The sequence below is a fragment of the Arachis ipaensis genome, chromosome B8 (genome assembly GCF_059453495.1).
Source record: "Arachis ipaensis isolate K30076 ecotype BB chromosome B8, ASM5945349v1, whole genome shotgun sequence".
Lineage (NCBI taxonomy): Eukaryota > Viridiplantae > Streptophyta > Magnoliopsida > Fabales > Fabaceae > Arachis > Arachis ipaensis.
This window is the reverse complement of record NC_142443.1, coordinates 90686510-90707442: the sequence shown is the minus strand read 5'-3', so window position 1 is coordinate 90707442 and position 20933 is coordinate 90686510. Positions and strand designations below refer to the sequence as shown.

The 20933-nt window shown below is 39.3% G+C and overlaps 2 non-coding genes across 2 annotated transcripts; both read left to right on the top strand.

The window, feature by feature from the left end:
- The first annotated feature begins 335 nt into the window (after window positions 1–335).
- Window positions 336–442, top strand: LOC148548795 (small nucleolar RNA R71). The gene has a single exon (XR_015897890.1). It is a non-coding gene; the product is annotated as a small nucleolar RNA R71 (small nucleolar RNA).
- A 17003-nt stretch (window positions 443–17445) lies between these two features.
- Window positions 17446–17553, top strand: LOC148548794 (small nucleolar RNA R71). Its single transcript, XR_015897636.1, has one exon. It is a non-coding gene; the product is annotated as a small nucleolar RNA R71 (small nucleolar RNA).
- The last annotated feature ends 3380 nt before the right edge of the window (window positions 17554–20933 follow it).

Below are 20933 nucleotides of genomic sequence, written 5' to 3'. Positions count from 1 at the left end.
CAGAAGATGCCTCTTGAGTACTGTTGGATTTAGCTTGCATTCCATGCAGACTCTGAGAGATCATATTGACTTGGTGAGTCAATATTTTATTCTGAGCCAATATGGCATTCAGAGTATCAACTTCAAGAACTCCCTTCTTCATAGGCGTCCCATTACTCACAGGATTCCTCTCAGAAGTGTACATGAACTGGTTATTAGCAACCATGTCAATGAGTTCTTTAGCTTCTGCAGGCGTTTTCTTTAGGTGAATGGATCCACCTGCAGAAGTATCCAATGACATTTTAGCTAAGTCAGACAGACCATCATAGAAGATATCCAGGATGGTCCATTCTGAAAGCATGTCAGTAGGACACTTTTTGGTCAGTCCTTTGTATCTCTCCCAAGCTTCATAGAGGGATTCTCCTTCCTTCTGTCTGAAGGTCTGAACGTCCACTCTAATCTTACTAAGCTTTTGAGGAGGAAAGAACTTGGCTAAGAAAGCCTTGACTAGCTTATCCCACGAGTTCAGGCTATCCTTAGGTTGAGAATCCAACCAGAGTCTAGCTCTGTCTCTTACAACAAAAGGGAAAAGCATGAGCCTGTAGACTTCAGGATCTACTCCATTAGTCTTTACAGTATCACATATCTCACAAAGCAGGATTTAAAACCCAGACTCATAAGATGGGTGTTGCTTCTACAAGAGTTTGATATAGAAATAAGAGACAGAAAATCAAGTAGCTGATCACCTGTCCCGGATAGAACCAGTAGCAGGAGCGTCCCTCCCTCCTACTGAAATCTCTAAAACCTTTCCAAATAAGCAATTGTTTGCTATTCAGGAAGCTCCGTGGTTTGCAGACATTGCAGACTATAAGGCTCAGTAATGTCAAGCTGTTGACAGTGGTGCGCAGAAATCGTGACGGTTCCATTCCTTGGTAACGGTGCTAAAAACTCAATACGCACGTTCATAATCTTAGTTCTTTGTCACAACTTCGCACAACTAACCAGCAAGTGCACTGGGTCATCCAAGTAATAAACCTTACGTGTGTAAGGGTCGATCCCACGGAGATTGTTGGCTTGAAGCAAGCTATGGTCACCTTGTAAATCTCAGTTAGGCGGATTCAATTGATTATAGAGATTTAATAATTAAAAGATAAATAAAATATAAAATAAAGATAGTGATACTTATGTAATTCATTGGTGAGAATTTCAGATAAGCGTATAGAGATGCGTTCGTTCCTCCTGAACCTCTGCTTTCCTATTATCTTCATCCAATCATTCATACTCCTTTCTATGGCAAGCTGTATGTTAGGCATCACTGTTGTCAATGGCTACATCCTATCCTCTCAGTGAAAATGGTCCAATGCGCTGTCACTGCATGGCTACTCATCTGTCGATTCTCGACCATACTGAAATAGGATCCATTGATCCTTTTGCGTCTGTCACTACGCCCAGCACTCGCGAGTTTGAAGCTCGTCGCAGCCATCCCTTCCCAGATCCTACTCGGAATACCACAGACAAGGTTTAGACTTTCTGGATCTCAAAAATGGCCGTCCATGGATTCTAACTTATACCACGAAGATTCTGATTAAAGAATCCCAGAGATACTCATTCAATATAAGGTAGAACGGAAGTGGTTGTCAAGCACGCGTTGATAGGTTCGGAATGATGATGACTGTCACGATCATCACATTCATATTGAAGTGCGAATGAATATCTTAGAATCGGAATAAGCTTGAATTGAATAGAAAAATAATAGCACTTTGTATTAATGCATGAGGAACAGCAGAGCTCCACACCTTAATCTATGGTGTGTAGAAACTCTACCGTTGAAAATACATAAGTGATGAAGGTTCAGGCATGGCCGAATGGCCATCCCCCAAACGTGATCAAAGGATCAAAAGATGTTCCAAAGATATCCAAAGATGTAAATAAAACAGTAAAAAGTCCTATTTATGCTAAACTAGTTACTAGGGTTTACAAAAATGAGTAAATGATGCAGAAATCCACTTCCGGGGCCCACTTGGTGTGTGCTTGGGCTGAGCATTGAGCTTTACACGTGTAAAAGCTTCTCTTGGAGTTGACCGCCAGTTTGTAACCTGTGTCTGGCGTTTAACTCCACTTTGTCACCTGTTTCTGGCGTTTAAATCCAGAATGCAGCATGGAACTAGCGTTGAACACCAGTTTACGTTGTCTAAACTCGGCAAAGTGTGTGAGGTGTCTCATAACAAGTTTATGAGAAGGAAAAGTGTGTGAGGTGTCTCATAACAAATTTCCTTCGGCAAGTGTACCGAATTTGTCGTCAAGTAAAAACTCACAATAGAGTGAGGTCGAATCCCACAAGGATTGATTGATCAAGCAACTTTAATTAGAGGAATGTTCTAGTTGAGCGAATCCAGAATTTGAGTTGAGAGTTGCAGAAAATAAAATGCGGGAAGGTAATGGACAGAAAAGTAAATGCTAGAATTAAAGAGCTGAAAGTAAATGACTGAAAGTAAATTGCAGAATTGTAAATAGAAATGGGGGAATTGCTCATAAAAGTAACTAACAGAAATTAAAGAGAATGGGTAAGATCAGAAATGGGGAGTTCATTGGGCTTAGGAGATGTTGCATTCTCCGGATCAATTTCGTTTTCATCTCTTCCTCAATCAATGCACTCATTGATCTCCTTGGCAATCCTAAGTGATTGAATTACAATTTCTTGTAATTCAATCCCTCAAATCTTGATCAATAGCCAATTCCTTGGTCAATTGCTCATGAGAAGAGATGGAGTATGGTCACTGATTATATCACATGCATTTCCCAAACCAAGTGTTGGGAGGATTTTAGTCACATATCCATCCAAACCCAATTTGGTCCAGCACGAGAAAGCATTTATAACTTGATCTCTTCATTCCTCTTTCTAAGTTCAGAAAAGATCCAAGTATGAATAGCTTCTTTTCCAAGATAACTACCCAATTGGATGAAGATCGAAAGCTTTCAAGTAAAATCAAAAGAAAAGATAGAAGAAGTATAATGAAAACTAGTATTGATCCATCAAATTACAACAGAGCTCCCTAACCCAATGAAAGGGGTTTAGTTGTTCATAGCTCTGGAAAATTAAAACAAGGATGGAGAATACATCATGAAAACTAGAAGTGCAGAGAAAGTAAAATACAGAGAGTAGTTCTATGCCAAGAGGCTCCCTCTATTTTCCAACTCTCTAAAATAATTCAAAGCTCCTCCTATATATACTACTCTTCTGTTCTTCTAGTTGATTCTTCAAGTCTTGGGTATGGGCCTTTGGATCTTGAGTTTAAAGCAGTTCTCTTCTTCATTGGGCTCAGCTTTACTTGCAGAGAGAAAGTGTGGAGTGGGCAGAGACTTTAGCTCAGGATGTTAGTGGTGTTAACATTCAGTGAAGATATGGGTTCGAGAACGTTAGTGACATTCAACTTTTTCACTAACGTTCCTTACCTAAGTAAGAGCCACGTTAACCTCAACGTTAGTGGCACAAACGTTGCCACTAACGTTGCCTCTTTGTCCTTCGCGCACGTTATTGGGACTCAACTTTCCCAATAACGTTGAGAAGCCTCCCCCTTCTCTACGTTAGAGTCCACGTTAACGTAGTTGAGTGACAAAGTTGAGTGTCACTAACGCTGGCTCATCATTCTCTTATCCACGTTAGCTTCCACGTTAACTAAGTTAACGTGGGAGTTAACGTGGCTCATGGTGGCATGTGTGGGCTCCTTCCAACGTTAGTGACAATGTTGGGTGTCACTAACGTTGGTGTCACCTCTCTTCTTCACGTTAACTTCCACGTTAACTAGGTTAACGTTGGAGTTAACGTTGCTTCTTGGGGATAGTGTGTGTTCATCCCAACGTTAGTGACAATGTTTAGTGTCACTAACATTGTCGACACCTAGTCTCTTCACGTTAGCTTCCACGTTAACTAGGTTAACGTGGAAGTTAACGTGGCCTTGTGTGACTTGGCCAACGTTAGTGACAATGTTGAATGTCACTAACGTTGGCTTCCCCCCTTTTCTTCTTAACGTTAGAGGCCACGTTAACTAAGTTAACGTGGACTCTAACGTGGCCACTCATGATCCTGGTCCAACGTTAGTGATAATGTTAAGTGTCACTAACGTTGGGTCCATTTCTTTACTTCCACGTTAGAGTTCACGTTAACTTAGTTAACGTGACTCTTAACGTGGGTAATGATGGCTTCGAGAGCATTATTGGCAATCACTTTTCTCATTAACTTTGCAAGTTACTCCCATTCCACGTTAGTGTTAACGTTAGTGTAACTAACGTAGCCACTAATGTGGTTCTTCTTTGCTTCCTTTGTCCTGAAATCAAGCAATAAAGTGCATCAAAGTTCTAGTCCAAGTCATGGGAAGTGCAACATCCAATTTGTCCTTAAATTTATGCAAAATCCTCATGAAATCATGTAAAGTGCACAATGTATGCTTGAATTAAGATGTAAGTGAATATCTACACAAAACTAGCTTATTTCCTAAGGAAATGCATGAAACTACCCTAAAAACAGTAAAGAAAAGGTCAGTAAAACTGGCCAAAATGCCCTGGCATCACAACACCAAACTTAAAGTTTGCTTCTCCCTAAGCAAGTACTAGAACAAGAGAATGATGAAAGGAATGTGATGAGCGGATAATTTATACGCTTTTTGGCATTGTTTTTAGTATGTTTTTAGTAGGATCTAGTTACTTTTAGGGATGTTTTCCTTAGTTTTTATGTTAAATTAACATTTCTGGACTTTACTATGAGTTTGTGTCTTTTTCTGTGATTTCAGGTATTTTCTGGCTGAAATTGAGGGACTTGAGCAGAAATCAGATTCAGAGGTTGAAAAAGGACTGCTGATGCTGTTGGATTCTGACCTCCCTGCACTCAAAGTGGATTTTCTGGAGCTACAGAACTCGAAATGGCGCGCTTCCAATTGCGTTGGAAAGTAGACATCCAGGGCTTTCCAGCAATATATAATAGTCAATACTTTGGCCACGAATTGACGACGTAAACTGGCGTTCAACGCCAGCCTTCTGCCCAAATCTGGCGTCCAGCGCCAGAAAAGGATCCAAAACCAGAGTTGAACGCCCAAACTGGCACAAAAACTGGCGTTCAACTCCACAAATGGCCTCTGCACGTGCAACACTTAAGCTCAGCCCAAACACACACCAAGTGGGCCCCGGAAGTGGATTTATACATCAAATACTTACTCATGTAAACCCTAGTAGCTAGTTTATTATAAATAGGACCTTTTACTATTGTATTTGACATCTTTGGTCTCAGTTTTATTCCATTATTCATCTGAGGAGACTATTGATCTCGTTTAGGGGGCTGGCCATCTCGGCCATGCCTGGACCTTCACTTATGTATTTTCAACGGTAGAGTTTCTACACTCCATAGATTAAGGTGTGGAGCTCTGCTGTTCCTCAAAGATCAATGCAAAGTACTACTGTTTTCTATTCAATTCTTCTTATTTCGCTTCTAAGATATCCATTCGCACCCAAGAACGTGATGAAGGTGATGATTATGTGTGACGCTCATCACCATCTCCCCTATGAACGCGTGCCTGACAAACACTTCTGTTCTACATGAATTAAGCTAGAACGAATATCTCTTAGATCTCCTAACAAGAATCTTCGTGGCGTAAGCTAGAATGATGGCGGCATTCACGAGAATCCGGAAGGTCTAAACCTTGTCTGTGGTATTCTGAGTAGGATTCAATGATTGAATGACTGTGACGAGCTTCAAACTCGCGAGTGCTGGGCGTTAGTGACAGACGCAAAAGGAGGGTGAATCCTATTCCAGCATGATCGAGAACCGACAGATGAATAGCCGTGCCGTGACAGGGTGCGTGAGCATATGATTCACTGAGAGGAGGGGATGTAGCCACTGACAACGGCGATGCCCTTGCATACAGCCAGCCATGGAAAGGAGTAAGACTGATTGGATGAAGATAGCAGGAAAGCAGAGGTTCAGAGGAACGAAAAGCATCTCCATTCGCTTATCTGAAATCCCTGCCAATGAATCTAAATAAGTATCTCTATCCCCATTCTTTATGTTTTATTCACATAATATATTGTAGCCCATATGAGTCAACTTAACTGAGATTTGCAAGGTGACCATAGCTTGCTTCATACCAACAATCTCCGTGGGATTCGACCCTTACTCACGTAAGGTATTACTTGGACGACCCAGTGCACTTGCTGGTTAGTTGTATCGAAGTTGTGTCAACTATAAATTAAGATCAAAGCACCAAGCTTTGGAGCCATTACCAGGGATTGTTCGAGCCTGGACAACACAATTCCGTGCACCAGAATGCTAAGAGAAATGAGTCATTCTTGTGGAAGTCATGTCCCTGGTTTTATGGTGGTTTCATGCATAGAAAATTAGATTTATTTCTGGCTTTCAGACCTTTATCATGTCCTAGAATACTCACTGTGATTGCATCCCATGAAACTTTTATTTATTGATCCTTTTGTTGTTATTTCAGGGCTTATTTGTGTTCTTAGGCTAAGTGTTCTGTAAGGGGGCAACTCTTTAAGATAAGCTTTCAGCCAACACTCCCGAACCAGTTGGTTCAAGGTGCTAGGTGTTGAAGCACCCCTAAGGACTTACTTGCTCAAGTGTCTCCCACATACATACACACCACAGGCACATAGTTTATTTATTTTCTTTTCTTGAGACCTTGGTGTCCAGCACCTCTTTGGGTTACTAAATGCTCTATAGTGAGGGTTACTCTTGATAGTGGACTTTCAGTTGATAATCCCGGGTTAGTTAACCCAAGTTACCAAGTGATAAGGCACCCTAAGAGCTTATTCATCCAAGTAGATCCCTCACACAGGAGCACCACAGACACATGTCTCAAGATTAAAACCATTGGTGCCTAGCCTTATTGCCTACTCTTTTTTTTTTATTTTTTTAACCTTTATTGTTCTTTCCTTTTTTCTTATTAGGATCTTTTTATTTAACCAGTCTCATGGGGTGTGTCTCAGGCATAGTATTCATGACAGATAGTTGTCTTCCCACCTTATGGTTGAACCAACTTAGCTAACTTATTACCCTTCCATAAACTCATGAACTTATTCCATAGTATGAACTCCTCTCTGGTCTTTTGAAAACACTCATTCTCTTTTCATTTGATTTAAAGGGACAAACATACAAGTAAGCAAAGTAAGGATGCAGTGACATACGGACTAGCAATCATAGACCTCTTTAACTCAAAAACTTTAAAGACGGAATTTAAAAAGGTTTAAACTGAAATGGAAGCAAGTTCTATTTCATACAAGATCTTCCTTATTTAAAACATAGAGAAAGATGGACCAAAGAAGGAACTCCACCACCTTTTACTCTTGTGGATGTCCATGCTCTCCTTCTTGATTGCTTGTGCTCCCACTTCCCTTGCCTTTTCCAAGCAGCTTCTTCCAGAAACCACCATCTTCCATCTTCTTCTTGAGTGTTTCCTTTTGCTGTTTCACATTCCTCTCTTCTTGTTCTACAAAATCTTTTTGGACCTCATCATATGTAGGGATGGCATAGTGTAGATAATGCATATTACTGGACATGTAGTTCAACTTGGCTTGAGTGTTGACGTTGAACTCCTCCCGATGTAGTTGCCGTCCTTCATTAAGTACAGTGAACTCATTGAATGCTTTCATCTGGGCTATTTGTCGCTGATTGAGTTCCTGTAAATGCTTATCTTGATGTTCTTGCCTCTTAGTAACTTGGTGGATGGTTTGAGTGAGCTGGGAGTATTGTTCCTGTTGCTGCTCCATTTGTTGTTTCTTCCACTCTTCTTGTTGGCTCATCCAGTTCAATATTTGCTCTTGTCATTCCATATGTCTCATCCCCAAATCTTCAATAGCTCTTAGAAGGTGATTCATATTCAAATCGGCTGGGTAAGGATGCTCTCCCTGTTGATATTCTTCCTGATGAGACTCCTCTTGGTGAGCTCCTTCCTTTGCTTTTAGTTTCCCTATTTGTGGCCTTCTTTGTTGCTGAGCAGGTGTAGTATAGGCCATACGCTGGGTTGTCATTAGCCTCCCTGGGTTAACCCAGTCTGGATTGCTATCCTCAAAGACCACATCCGTTCATCATACACGAACCCCATCAATCCACACCTTTCATCTTTTCATCGCTTTTCTATATAAGTGAATCAAATCCACATCATCTCCACATTTGAAATTCATACCCCTTGCACTTCACTTTCCAGCAACCAATTCTTCAACTTTCCACTCTCTAAATCCCACATCTCTTCCCTTCACTACACCCTTTTCGCTTTAACTTCATTCATGGCATCATCAAGCTCCAAGAGGCAGAAGAGGAAGGAACCAATGGAGAACGTTCCCTTCGACGAGAAGAGATTCAAGACTACCTTCCATGAACGAGAATTTGAGCGGATAAAGCACAAAAAGACACTGCCCGAGTTAACTTTCCAAATCAATGAAGACGAATACCCACAGATTCGGGAGAAGATTGAAGAAAGAGGGTTGCAATTGCTCACCAATCCATAGGGGAAGATCAATGCAAACCTCATCAAAGAATTCTACGCAAATGTGGTCAGAGAAGACAAAACCAGGGCCCTAACCTTCAAAAGCTATGTAAGAGGAAAGGAGGTAGACTTCAGCCCAAATGCTATAATAAGAACTCTTCACCTGAAATCACCACACTTTGATGAACCTAGCTATCATGAAAGGATAAGTAAAAGCCAAAACAATGATGAGCTCACTGAGATAGTGACTGACATCTGTGTTATAGCAGCTGCTCGGAGAGGTATGGAGATGGGAGACCCCGGTTCATCAAGAGGGGAGACCTTAGCCCAGAAGCCAAGGGGTGGTTTGAACTCGTGAGGAGATCTATTCTGCCAGCAGCAAATAATTCAGAGGTAAATATTAATCGAGCAACTATGGTACATTGCCTAGTACAAGGTGGAGAAATCAACGTGCATGAACTTATAGCTGAGGGAATTCAAGATTCAGTTGAGAAGCTTGAATCAGGTGCCAGGCTTTGGTACACCAGCACCATTCTCCGATTGTGCACAAAGGCCAAGGTGGTCTTTGAGGATAGCAATCCAGTCTGGGTTAACCCAGGGAAGCTAATGACAACCTAGCGTATGGCCTATACTACACCTGCTCAGCAACAAAGAAGGCCATAAATAGGGAAACTAAAAGCAAAGGAAGGAGCTCACCAAGAGGAGTCTCATCAGGAAGAATATCAACAGGGAGAGCATCCTTACCCAGCCGATTTGAATATGAATCACCTTCTAAGAGCTATTAAAGATTTGGGGATGAGACATATGGAAGGACAAGAGCAAATATTGAACTGGATGAGCCAACAAGAAGAGTGGAAGAAACAACAAATGGAGCAGCAACAGGAACAATACTCCCAGCTCACTCAAGCCATCCACCAAGTTACTGAGAGGCAAGAATGTCAAGATAAGCATTTGCAGGAACTCAATCAGCGACAAATAGCCCAGATGAAAGCATTCAATGAGTTCACTGTACTTAATGAAGGACGGCAACTACATCGGGAGGAGTTCAATGTCAACACTCAAGCCAAGTTAAACTACATGTCCAGTAATATGCATCATCTACACTATGCCATCCCTACATATGATGAGGTCCAAAAAAATTTTGTAGAACAAGAAGAGAGGAAGGTGAAACAACAAAAGGAAACACTCAAGAAGAAGATGGAAGATGGTGGTTTCTGGAAGAAGCTGCTTGGAAAAGGCAAGGGAAGTAAGAGCACAAGCAATCAAGAAAGAGAGCATGGACAACCACAAGAGTAAAAGGTGGTGGAGTTCCTTCTTTGGTCCATCTTTCTCTATGTTTTAAATAAAGAAGATCTTGTATGAAATAGAACTTGCTTCCATTTCAGTTTAAACCTTTTTAAATTCGGTCTTTTATGTTTTTGAGTTAAAGAGGTCTATGATTGCTAGTCCGTATGTCACTACATCCTTACTTTTCTTACTTGTATGTTTGTCCCTTTAAATCAAATGAAAAGAGAATGAGTGTTTTCAAAAGACCAGAGAGGGGTTCATACTATGGAATAAGTTCATGAGTTTATGGAAGGGTCATAAGTTAGCTAAGTTGGTTCAACCATAAGGTGGAAAGACAACTATCTGTCAGGAATACTATGCCTGAGACACACCCCATGAGACTGGTTAAATAAAAAGATCCTAATAAGAAAAAGGAAAAGAACAATAAAGGTTAAAAAAATAAAAGAAAAAGAGTAAGCAATAAGGCTAGGCACCAATGGTTTTAATCTTGAGACATGTGTCTGTGGTGCTCCTGTGTGAGGGATCTACTTGGATGAATAAGCTCTTAGGGGTGCCTTATCACTTGGTAACTTGGGTTAACTAACCCGGGATTATCAGCTGAAAGTCCACTATCAAGAGTAACCCTCACTACAGAGTATTTAATAACCCAAAGAGGTGCTGGACACCAAGGTCTCAAGAAAAGAAAATAAATAAACTATGTGCCTGTGGTGTGTATGTATGAGGGAGAGACTTGACCAAGTAAGTCCTTAGGGGTGCTTCAACACCTAGCACCTTGAACCAACTGGTTCGGGAGTGTTGGCTGAAAGCTTATCTTAAAGAGTTGCCCCCTTACAGAACACTTAGATTAAGAACACAAATAAGCCCTGAAATAACAACAAAAGGATCAATAAATAAAAGTTTCATGGGATGCAATCACAGTGAGTATTCTAGGACATGATAAAGGTCTGAAAGCCAGAAATGAACCTAAGTTGCTATGCATGAAACCATCATAAAACCAGGGACATGACTTCCACAAGAATGACTCATTTCTCTTAGCATTCCTTTCATCATTCTCTTGTTCCAGTACTTGCTTAGAGACAAGCAAGCTTTAAGTTTGATTCATTATTGCCAGGGCATTTTGGCCAGATTCACTGACCTTTTCTTTACTGTTTTTAGGGTAGTTTCATGCATTTCCTTAGGAAATATGCTAGTTTTGGGTAGATATTCACTTACATCTTGATTCAAGTATACATTGTGCACTTTACATGATTTCATGAGGATTTTGCATCAATGTAAGGACAAATTGGATGTTGTACTTCCCATGAGTTGGACTAGAACTTTGATGCACTTTATTGCTTGATTTCAGGACAAAGGAAGCAAAGAAGAACCACATTAGTGGCTACGTTAGTAACACTAACGTTAACACTAACGTGGAATGGGAGTAACTTGCAAAGTTAATGAGAAAAGTGATTGCCAATAACGCTCTCGAAGCCATCATTACCCACGTTAAGAGTCACGTTAACTAAGTTAACATGAACTCTAACGTGGAAGTAAAGAAATGGAGCCAACGTTAGTGACACTTAACATTATCACTAACGTTGGACCAGGATCATGAGTGGCCACGTTAGAGTCCACGTTAACTTAGTTAACGTGGCCTCTAACGTTAAAGAAGAAAAGGGGGGAAGCCAACGTTAGTGACATTCAACATTGTCACTAACGTTGGCCAAGTCACACAAGGCCATGTTAACTTCCACGTTAACCTAGTTAATGTGGAAGCTAATGTGAAGAGACTAGGTGTCGACAACGTTAGTGACACTAAACATTGTCACTAACGTTGGAGATGGCTAGCATGGCCACGTTAGAAGCCACGTTAACCTAGTTAACATGGACTCTAACGTGGGAGCTAAGGGACACATTGGAACGTTAGTGACAATGTTAAGTGTCACTAACGTTCTCGAAGGTTGGCAAGCCTACGTTAAAAGAGCCACGTTTACTACGTTAACGTGGACTCTAACGTAGAGAAGGGGGAGGCTTCTCAACGTTATTGGGAAAGTTGAGTCCCAATAACGTGCGCGAAGGACAAAGAGGCAACGTTAGTGGCAACGTTTGTGCCACTAACGTTGAGGTTAACGTGGCTCTTACTTAGGTAAGGAACGTTAGTGAAAAAGTTGAATGTCATTAACGTTCTCGAACCCATATCTTCACTGAACGTTAACACCACTAACGTCCAGAGCTAAAGTCTCTGCCCACTCCACACTTTCTCTTTGCAAGTAAAGCTGAGCCCAATGAAGAAGAGAACTGTTTCAAACTCAAGATCCAAAGGCCCATACCCAAGACTTGAAGAATCAACTAGAAGAACAGAAGAGTAGTATATATAGGAGGAGCTTTGAATTATTTTAGAGAGTTGGAAAATAGAGGGAGCCTCTTGGCATAGAACTACTCTCTGTATTTTACTTTCTCTGCACTTCTAGTTTTCATGATGTATTCTCCATCCTTGTTTTCATTTTTCAGAGCTATGAACAACTAAACCCCTTTCATTGTGTTAGGGAGCTCTGTTGTAATTTGATGGATCAATTCTAGTTTTCATTATACTTCTTCTATCTTTTCTCTTGATTTTACTTGAAAGCTTTCGATCTTCATCCAATTGGGTAGTTATCTTGGAAAAGAAGCTATTCATACTTGGATCTCTTCTGAACCTTGAAAGAGGAATGAAGAGATCAAGCTAGAAATACTTTCTCATGCTGGACCAAATTGGGTTTGGATGGATATGTGACTAAAATCGTCCCAATACTTGGTTTGGGAAATGCATGTGGTATAATCAGTGACCATGCTTCATCTCTTCTCATGAGCAATTGACCAAGGAATTGGCTATTGATCAAGATTTGAGAGATTGAATTACAAGAAATTGTAATTCAATCACTTAAGATTGCCAAGGAGATCAATGAGTGCATTGATTGAGGAAGAGATGAAAATGAAATTGATCTGGAGAATGCAACATCTCCTAAGCCCAATGAACTCCCCATTTCTGATCTTACCCATTCTCTTTAATTTCTATTATTTACTTTTATGAGCAATTCCCCCATTCCCATTTACAATTCTGCAATTTACTTTCAGTCATTTACTTTCAGCTCTTTAATTCTAGCATTTACTTTTCTGTCAATTACCTTTCCGCCATTTTATTTTCTGCAATTCTCAACTCAAATTCTGGATTCGCTCAACTAGAACATTCTTCTAATTAAAGTTGCTTGATCAATCAATCCTTGTGGGATTCGACCTCACTCTATTGTGAGTTTTTACTTGACAACAAATTCGGTACACTTGCCGAAGGAAATTTGTTGCGAGACAAGTTTTCCGTGCATCAGCAAAGTATGGACTATTATATATTTCTGGAAAGCCCTAAATGTCTACCTTCCAACGCAATTGAGAGCGTGCCATTTGGAGTTCTGTAGCTCCAGAAAATCCACTTTGAGTGCAGGGAGGTCAGAATCCAACAGCATCTGCAGTCCTTCTTCAACCTCTGAATCTGATTTTTGCTCAAGTCCCTTAATTTCAGCCAGAAAATACCTGAAATCACAGAAAAACACACAAACTCATAGTAAAGTCCAGAAATGTGATTTTTATTTAAAAGCTAATAAAAATATACTAAAAACTAACTAAATTATACTGAAAACTATGTAAAAACAATGCCAAAAAGTGTATAAACTATCCGCTCATCACAACACCAAACTTAAATTGTTGCTTGTCCCCAAGCAACTGAAAACCAAATAGGATAGAAAGAAGAGAATATACTATAAATTCTAAAATATCAATGAAACTTATCTCCAATCAGATGAGCGGGACTTGTAGCTTTTTGCCTCTTGAATAGTTTTGGTATCTCACTTTATCCATTGAAGTTCAGAATGATTGGCATCTATAGGAACTCAGAGTTCAGATAGTGTTATTGATTCTCCTAGTTCAGTATGTTGATTCTTGAACACAGCTACTTTATGAGTCTTGGCCGTGGCCCTAAGCACTTTGTTTTCCAGTATTACCACCGGATACATAAATGCCACAGACACATAACTGGGTGAACCTTTTCAGATTGTGACTCAGCTTTGCTAAGGTCCCCAATTAGAGGTGTCCAGGGTTATTAAGCACACTCTTTTTTTGCTTTGGACGTTGACTTTAACCGCTCAGTCTCAAGTTTTCACTTGACACCTTCATGCCACAAGCACATGGCTAGGGACAGCTTGGTTTAGCCGCCTAGGCCAGGATTTTATTCCTTTAGGCCCTCCTATCCACTGATGCTCAAAGCCTTGGATCCTTTTTATTTACCCTTGCTTTTTAGTTTTAAGGGCTATTGGCTTTTTGCTCTTGCCTTTTGGTTTGAAGAGCTTTTGGCTTTTTCTGCTTGCTTTTTCTTTTTCTTTCTTTTTTTTTGCTATTTTTTTTTTCTGCAAGCTTTTGTATTCACTGCTTTTTCTTGCTTCAAGAATCATTTTTATGATTTTTCAGATTATCAAATAACATTTCTCCTTTTTCCTTATTCTTCAAGAGCCAACATATTTAACATTCATAAACATCAAATTCAAAAGACACATGCACTATTCAAGCATTCATTCCAAAAACAAAAAGTATTGTCACCACATCTAAATAATTAAACTAGTTTCAAGGATGAATTCGAAACCCTGTACTTCTTGTTCTTTTGTAATTAAAACATTTTTCATTTAAGAGAGGTGATGGAGTCATAGGACATTCATAGCTTTAGGACATAGACACTTAAACACTAATGATCATATAGTAAAGATACAAACATAATTAAACATGAAGCATGGAAACCGAAAATAGAAAATAAATAGACAAGGAGATTAAGGAATGAGTCCACCTTAGTAAGGGTGGCGTCTTCCTCTTCTTGAAGGACCAATGGTGCTTTTGAGATCCTCTATGTCTCTTCTTTGTCTTTGTTGCTCCTCCCTCATAGCTTTTTGATCTTCTCTAATTTCATGGAGGATGATGGAATGCTCTTGGTGCTCTACCCTTAGTTGTCCCATGTTGGAACTTAATTCTCCTAGGGAGGTGTTGATTTGCTCCCAATAGTTTTGTGGAGGAAAGTGCATCCCCTGAGGCATCTCAGGGATTTCAAGGTGAGGAATTTTCTCACACTCTTGCTGAGGTCCATGAACACTTATTTGCTCCATCCTTTTCTTAGTGATGGGTTTGTCCTCTTCAATGAGGTGTCTCTGGCCTTAGGTTCCATAAATGGTTATGGAAAAACAAAAAGCAATACTTTTTCCACACCAAACTTAAAATGGTTGCTCGTCCTCGAGCAAAAGAAGAAAGCAAGAATGAGAAGAAGAAGAGATGGAGAAGATGGAGGTGTGTGAATGGTTCGGCCAGGGGGGTTTAGGTGGTAATGATGTGTGAAAAGGAAAGAGTGATGGTTTGAATTTGAGTGGGTGGGTGTAGGTGGGTTGTATGATGGTTTTGGAGGAGTAATGGAGGTGATTGGTGAAGGGTATCTGTGGAAGAGATTTATGAAAAGGTGTGAAGAGGAGAGAAGAAGTGGTGGGGATCCTGTGGGGTCCACAGATCCAGTGGGGCCAAGGACTTAATAGCCCTGCTCCAACTAGGCGTGTAAAATGCCCTTGCTGTGCAATTCTGGCGTTTAACGCCAGACTACTGCTTGTTTCTGGCGTTAAACGCCCAAATGTAGCCTGTTTCTGGCGTTTAACGCCAGGCAGATGCTTGTTTCTGGTGTTAAACGCCAGCTTGGTGCTTGTTTCTGGCGTTAAACACCAGATAGATGCTTGTTTCTGGCGTTTAAACGCCAGACTGCTCTCCTCCAGGGTGTGCTATTTTCAATGCTATTTTTCATTCTGTTTTTGATTTTTCAGTAGTTTTTGTGACTTCACATGATCATCAACCTAACAAAACACGAAATAACAAAAAGAAAATAAAATAGATATGATTAAATAACATTGGGTTGCCTCCCAACAAGCGCTTCTTTAGTGTCAATAGCTTGAGCATGAGCTCTCATGGAACCTCACAGATAATCAGAGCAAGGTTGGAACCTCCCAACACCAAAATTAGAGTTTGAATGTGGGGGTTCAACACCAAACTTAGAGTTTGGTTGTGGTCTCCCAACACCAAACTTAGAGTTTGACTGTGGGGGCTTTGGTTGACTCTGCAGTGAGTGAAGCTTTTCATGCTTCCTCTCCATGGTTACAGAAGGAGATCCTTGAGTTTTAACCACAAGGTTGTCCTCATTCAGTTGGAGGACCAACTCTCCTCTGTCCACATCAATCACAGCTCTTGTTGTGGCTAGGAAGGGTCTTCCAAGGATGATGGATTCATCCTCATCCTTCCCAATGTCTAGGATTATGAAATCAGTAGGGATGTAAAGGCCTTCAACCTTCACTAACACGTCCTCTAATTGTCCATAAGCCTATTTTCTTGAGTTGTCTGCCATCTCTAATGAGATTTTAGCAGCTTGCACCTCAAAGATCCCTAGTTTCTTGATTACAGATAGTGGCATTAAGTTTATTCCTGACCCCAGGTCACACAGAGCCTTCTCAAAGGTCATGGTGCCTATTTTGCAGGGAATTAGGAATTTACCAGGATCCTGTTTCTTTTGAGGTAATTTCTGCTTATCCAATGCATTCAGTTCATTGGTGAGCAAGGAAGGTTCATCTTCCCAAGTCTCATTACCAAATAATTTGGCATTCAGCTTCATGATTACACCAAGGTATTTAGCAACTTGCTCTTCAGTGATGTCTTCATCCTCTTCAGAGGAAGAATACTCATCAGAGCTCATGAAGGGCAGAAGGAGGTTCAATGGAATCTCTATGATCTCTAGATGAGCCTCGGATTCCTTTGGTTCCTCAAAGGGATACTCCTTATTGGTCACTGGACGTCCCAGGTGGTCTTCCTCACTAGGATTCACGTCCTCCTCTTCCCTTGTAGGTTCGGCCATGATGGTTAAATTAATGGCCTTGCACTTTCTCTTTGGATTCTCTTCTGTATTGCTTGGGAGAGTACTAGGAGGAGTTTCAGTGACTCTTTTACTCAGCTGGGCCATTTGTGACTCCAAATTTCTAATGGAGGACCTTGTTTCATTCATGAAACTCACAGTGGTCTTGGATAGATCAAAGATTATATTTGCTAAGCTATATGGACTCTGCTCAGAATTCTCTGTCTGTTGCTGAGTGGATGATGGGAAAGGCTTGCTATTGCTAAACTAGTTTCTTCCACCATTATTAAAGCCTTGTTGAGGCTTTTGTTGATCCTTCCATGAGAAATTTGGATGATTTCTCCATGAGAGATTATAGGTGTTTCCATAGGGTTCACCCATGTAATTCACCTCTACTATTGCATGGTTCTCAGGATCATAAGCTTCTTCTTCAGAAGATGCCTCTTTAGTATTATTAGATGATTCCTTCAATCCATTCAGACTCTGAGAGATCATATTGACTTGCTGAGTCAATATTTTATTCTGAGCCAATATGGCATTCAGAGTATCAATTTCAAGAACTCCCTTCCTCATAGGCGTCCCATTACTCACAGGATTCCTTTCAGAAGTGTACATGAACTGGTTATTTGCAACCATGTCAATGAGTTCTTGAGCTTCTGCAGGCGTTTTCTTTAGGTGAATGGATCCACCTGCAGAATGGTCTAATGACATCTTTGATAATTCAGACAGACCACCATAGAATATATCCAGGATGGTCCATTCTGAAAGCATGTCAGAAGGACACTTTTTGGTTAATTCCTTGTATCTCTCCCAAGCTTCATAGAGGGATTCACCTTCCTTCTGTCTGAAGGTTTTAACATCCACTCTAAGCTTGCTAAGCTTTTGATGAGGAAAGAACTTGGCTAAGAAAGCCATGACCAGCTTATCCCAAGAGTTCAGGCTATCCTTAGGTTGAGAGTCCAACCATATTCTAGCTCTGTCTCTTACAGCAAACGGGAAAAGCATAAGCCTGTAGACCTCGGGATCAACCTCATTGGTCTTAACAGTATCACAGATATGCAAGAATTCAGTTAAGAACTGAAAGGGATCTTCGGATAGAAGTCCATAAAACTTGCAATTCTATTGCATCAGAGAAACTAGTTGAGGTTTCAGCTCAAAATTGTTTGCTCCAATAGCAGGGATTGAGATGCTTCTTCCATGTAAATTGGAATTAGGTGCAGTAAAGTCACCAAGCATCTTCCTTGCATTGTTGTTATTTTTGGCCATGTCTCCTTCTTTTTCGAAAATTTCTGTTAGATTTTCTCCAGAGAGTTTTTCTTTAGCTTCCCTTAGCTTCCTCTTTAGAGTTCTTTCAGGTTCCGGATCAGCTTCAACAAGAATGTTCTTGTCCTTGTTCCTGCTCATATGAAAAAGAAGAGAACAGAAAATATGGAATCCTCTATGTCACAGTATAAAGATTCCTTTATATGAGTAGAAGAAGATATGAATAGAAGAAGGAGAATCCAAACACAAGGGTGAGGAGTAGGTTCGAATTCTTAGATGAAGAGGGGTGTTAGTAAATAAATAAATAAATAGAAGGAGGTGAGGGAGAAGAATTTTCGAAAATTAGATAAAATAAAATAAAAGTATTTTTTTGTTTTTAAATTAGAATTTAAAATTAGAAATTCGAAAATTAAGAAAGGAAAAATTAAATCAAATTAAATTAAATTTAAAACAATTAGTTAATTTAAAAGGAAATTTTAGAAAAAGGGGAAGGTGATTTTCAAAAATTAGAAAGAGAGAGTTAGTTAGGTAGTTTTAAAAAAGATATGAATCAAACAAAAAGATAAGATTAATTGAAAAGGATTTGAAACTTAATTTTTGAAAAGATAAGAAGTTAGAAAAGATTTTGAAATTAATTTTGAAAAAGATGTGATTAAAATTTGTTTTGAAAAAGATTTGAAAGAGAAATTTAAAAAGATTTGATTTTGAAATTAAAGTGGATTACTTGACTAACAAGAAACTAAAAAGATATGAGTCTAGAGTTTAAAGATTGCACCTTTCTTACTAGGTAAGTAACAAACTTAAAAATTTTTGAATCAATCACATTAATTGTTAGCATTAATTTTTTGAAAATATGAAAGAAAAAGATTTTGGAAATCAATTTGAAATTTTCGAAAATCATAAAAGAAAAATGAAAAAGATTTCATTTTTGAAAAAGATTTGAAAAAGATAGGATTTTTAAATTGAAAATTTAATTTGACTCATAAGAAATAACAAGATTTTAAAAATTTTTTAAAAAGTCAACTCAAATTTTCAAATTTGATGAGAAGAAAAAGGGAAAGATATTTTTTTGGTTTTTGAATTTTTAATGATGAAAGAGAAAAACAACAAAAAGACTCAAAACATGAAAATTATGAATCAAAACAACTAATGCATGCAAGAACACTTTGAATGTCAAGATGAACACCAAGAACACTTCGAATATCAAGATGAACATCAAGAACATATTTTTGAAAAATTTTTAAGAAAAGAAAAACATGCAAGACACAAAACTTAAAAATTTTTATTCTTTAGACACTAATAATTCAAGAATGCATATGAAAAAGAAGAAAAGACACAAAACATAAAAATGCAAAGATCAAACAAAGCAATTCATCAAGAACAACTTGAAGATCATGAAGAACATATGCATGAGTTTTCGAAAAATGCAAGAAAGAGATAAACATGCAATTGACACCAAACTTAAAAACTGACAAAAGACTTAAACAAGAAACATCAAATTTTTGGTTTTATGATTTTATAAAATTTTTTTGGATTTTTCGAAAATTAATTGCAAAAAGAAAAATAAGGATTTCAAAATTTTTAATGAGAATTCTAAAGCTCTAGTCCAGGAATTAGACATGGCTTACTAGCCAGCCAAGCTTTCAGTGAAAGCTCCGGTCCAAAACACTAGACATGGCTAATGGCCAGCCAAGCTTCAGCAGAATATTACGTTCAACAGCTAATTTGCTAAGAAAGACAAATAAGCTCTTCTCTTGAGAATAAGTGAAACCTCGGTCCAAAAGATTAGACATGGCTTAACAGCCAGCCAGGATTCAACATATCTATTGAAACTCTAGAATTCCTTCTTAAAAATTCTGAAGAACATAAATTAAATTTTTTTTTTTCGAAAATAAGAAATAAAAAGCTTAAAATAAAAATAAAATTACCTAATCTGAGCAACAAGATGAACCGTCAGTTGTCCAAACTCGAACAATCCCCGGCAACGGCGCCAAAAACTTGGTGCGCAAAAATCGTGACGGTTCCATTCCTTGGTAACGGCGCTAAAAACTCAATACGCACGTTCATACTCTTAGTTCTTTGTCACAACTTCGCACAACTAACCAGCAAGTGCACTAGGTCGTCCAAGTAATAAATCTTACGTGAGTAACGGTCGATCCCACGGAGATTGTCGGCTTGAAGCAAGCTATGGTCACCTTGTAAATCTCAGTCAGGCAGATTCAATTGATTATAGAGATTTAATAATTAAAAGATAAATAAAATATAAAATAAAGATAGTGATACTTACGTAATTCATTGGTGAGAATTTCAGATAAGCGTATAGAGATGCGTTCATTCCTCTTGAACCTCTGCTTTTCTATTATCTTCATCCAATCATTCATACTCCTTTCTATGGCAAGTTGTATGTTAGGTGTCACCATTGTCAATGGCTATATCCTGTCCTCTCAATGAAAATGGTCCAATACGCTGTCACTGCATGGCTAATCATCTGTCGGTTCTCGATCATACTGGAATAGGATCCATTGATCCTTTTGCGTCTGTCACTACGCCCAACACTCGCGAGTTTGAAGCTCGTCGCAACCATCCCTTCCCAGATCCTACTCGGAATACCACAGACAAGGTTTAGACTTTCCGGATCTTAAGAATGGCCGTCCATGGATTCTAACTTATACCACAAAGATTCTGATTAAGGAATCCCAGAGATACTCATTCAATCTAAGGTAGAACGGAAGTGGTTGTCAGGCACACGTTCATAGGTTGGGAATGATGATGACTGTCACGATCATCACATTCATATTGAAGTGCAAATGAATATCTTAGAATCGGAATAAGCTTGAATTGAATAGAAAAAAATAGTACTTTGTATTAATGCATGAGGAACAGCAGAGCTCCACACCTTAATCTATGGTGTGTAGAAACTTTACCGTTGAAAATACATAAGTGATGAAGGTTCAGGCATGGCCGAATCGCCAGCCCCCAAACGTGATCAA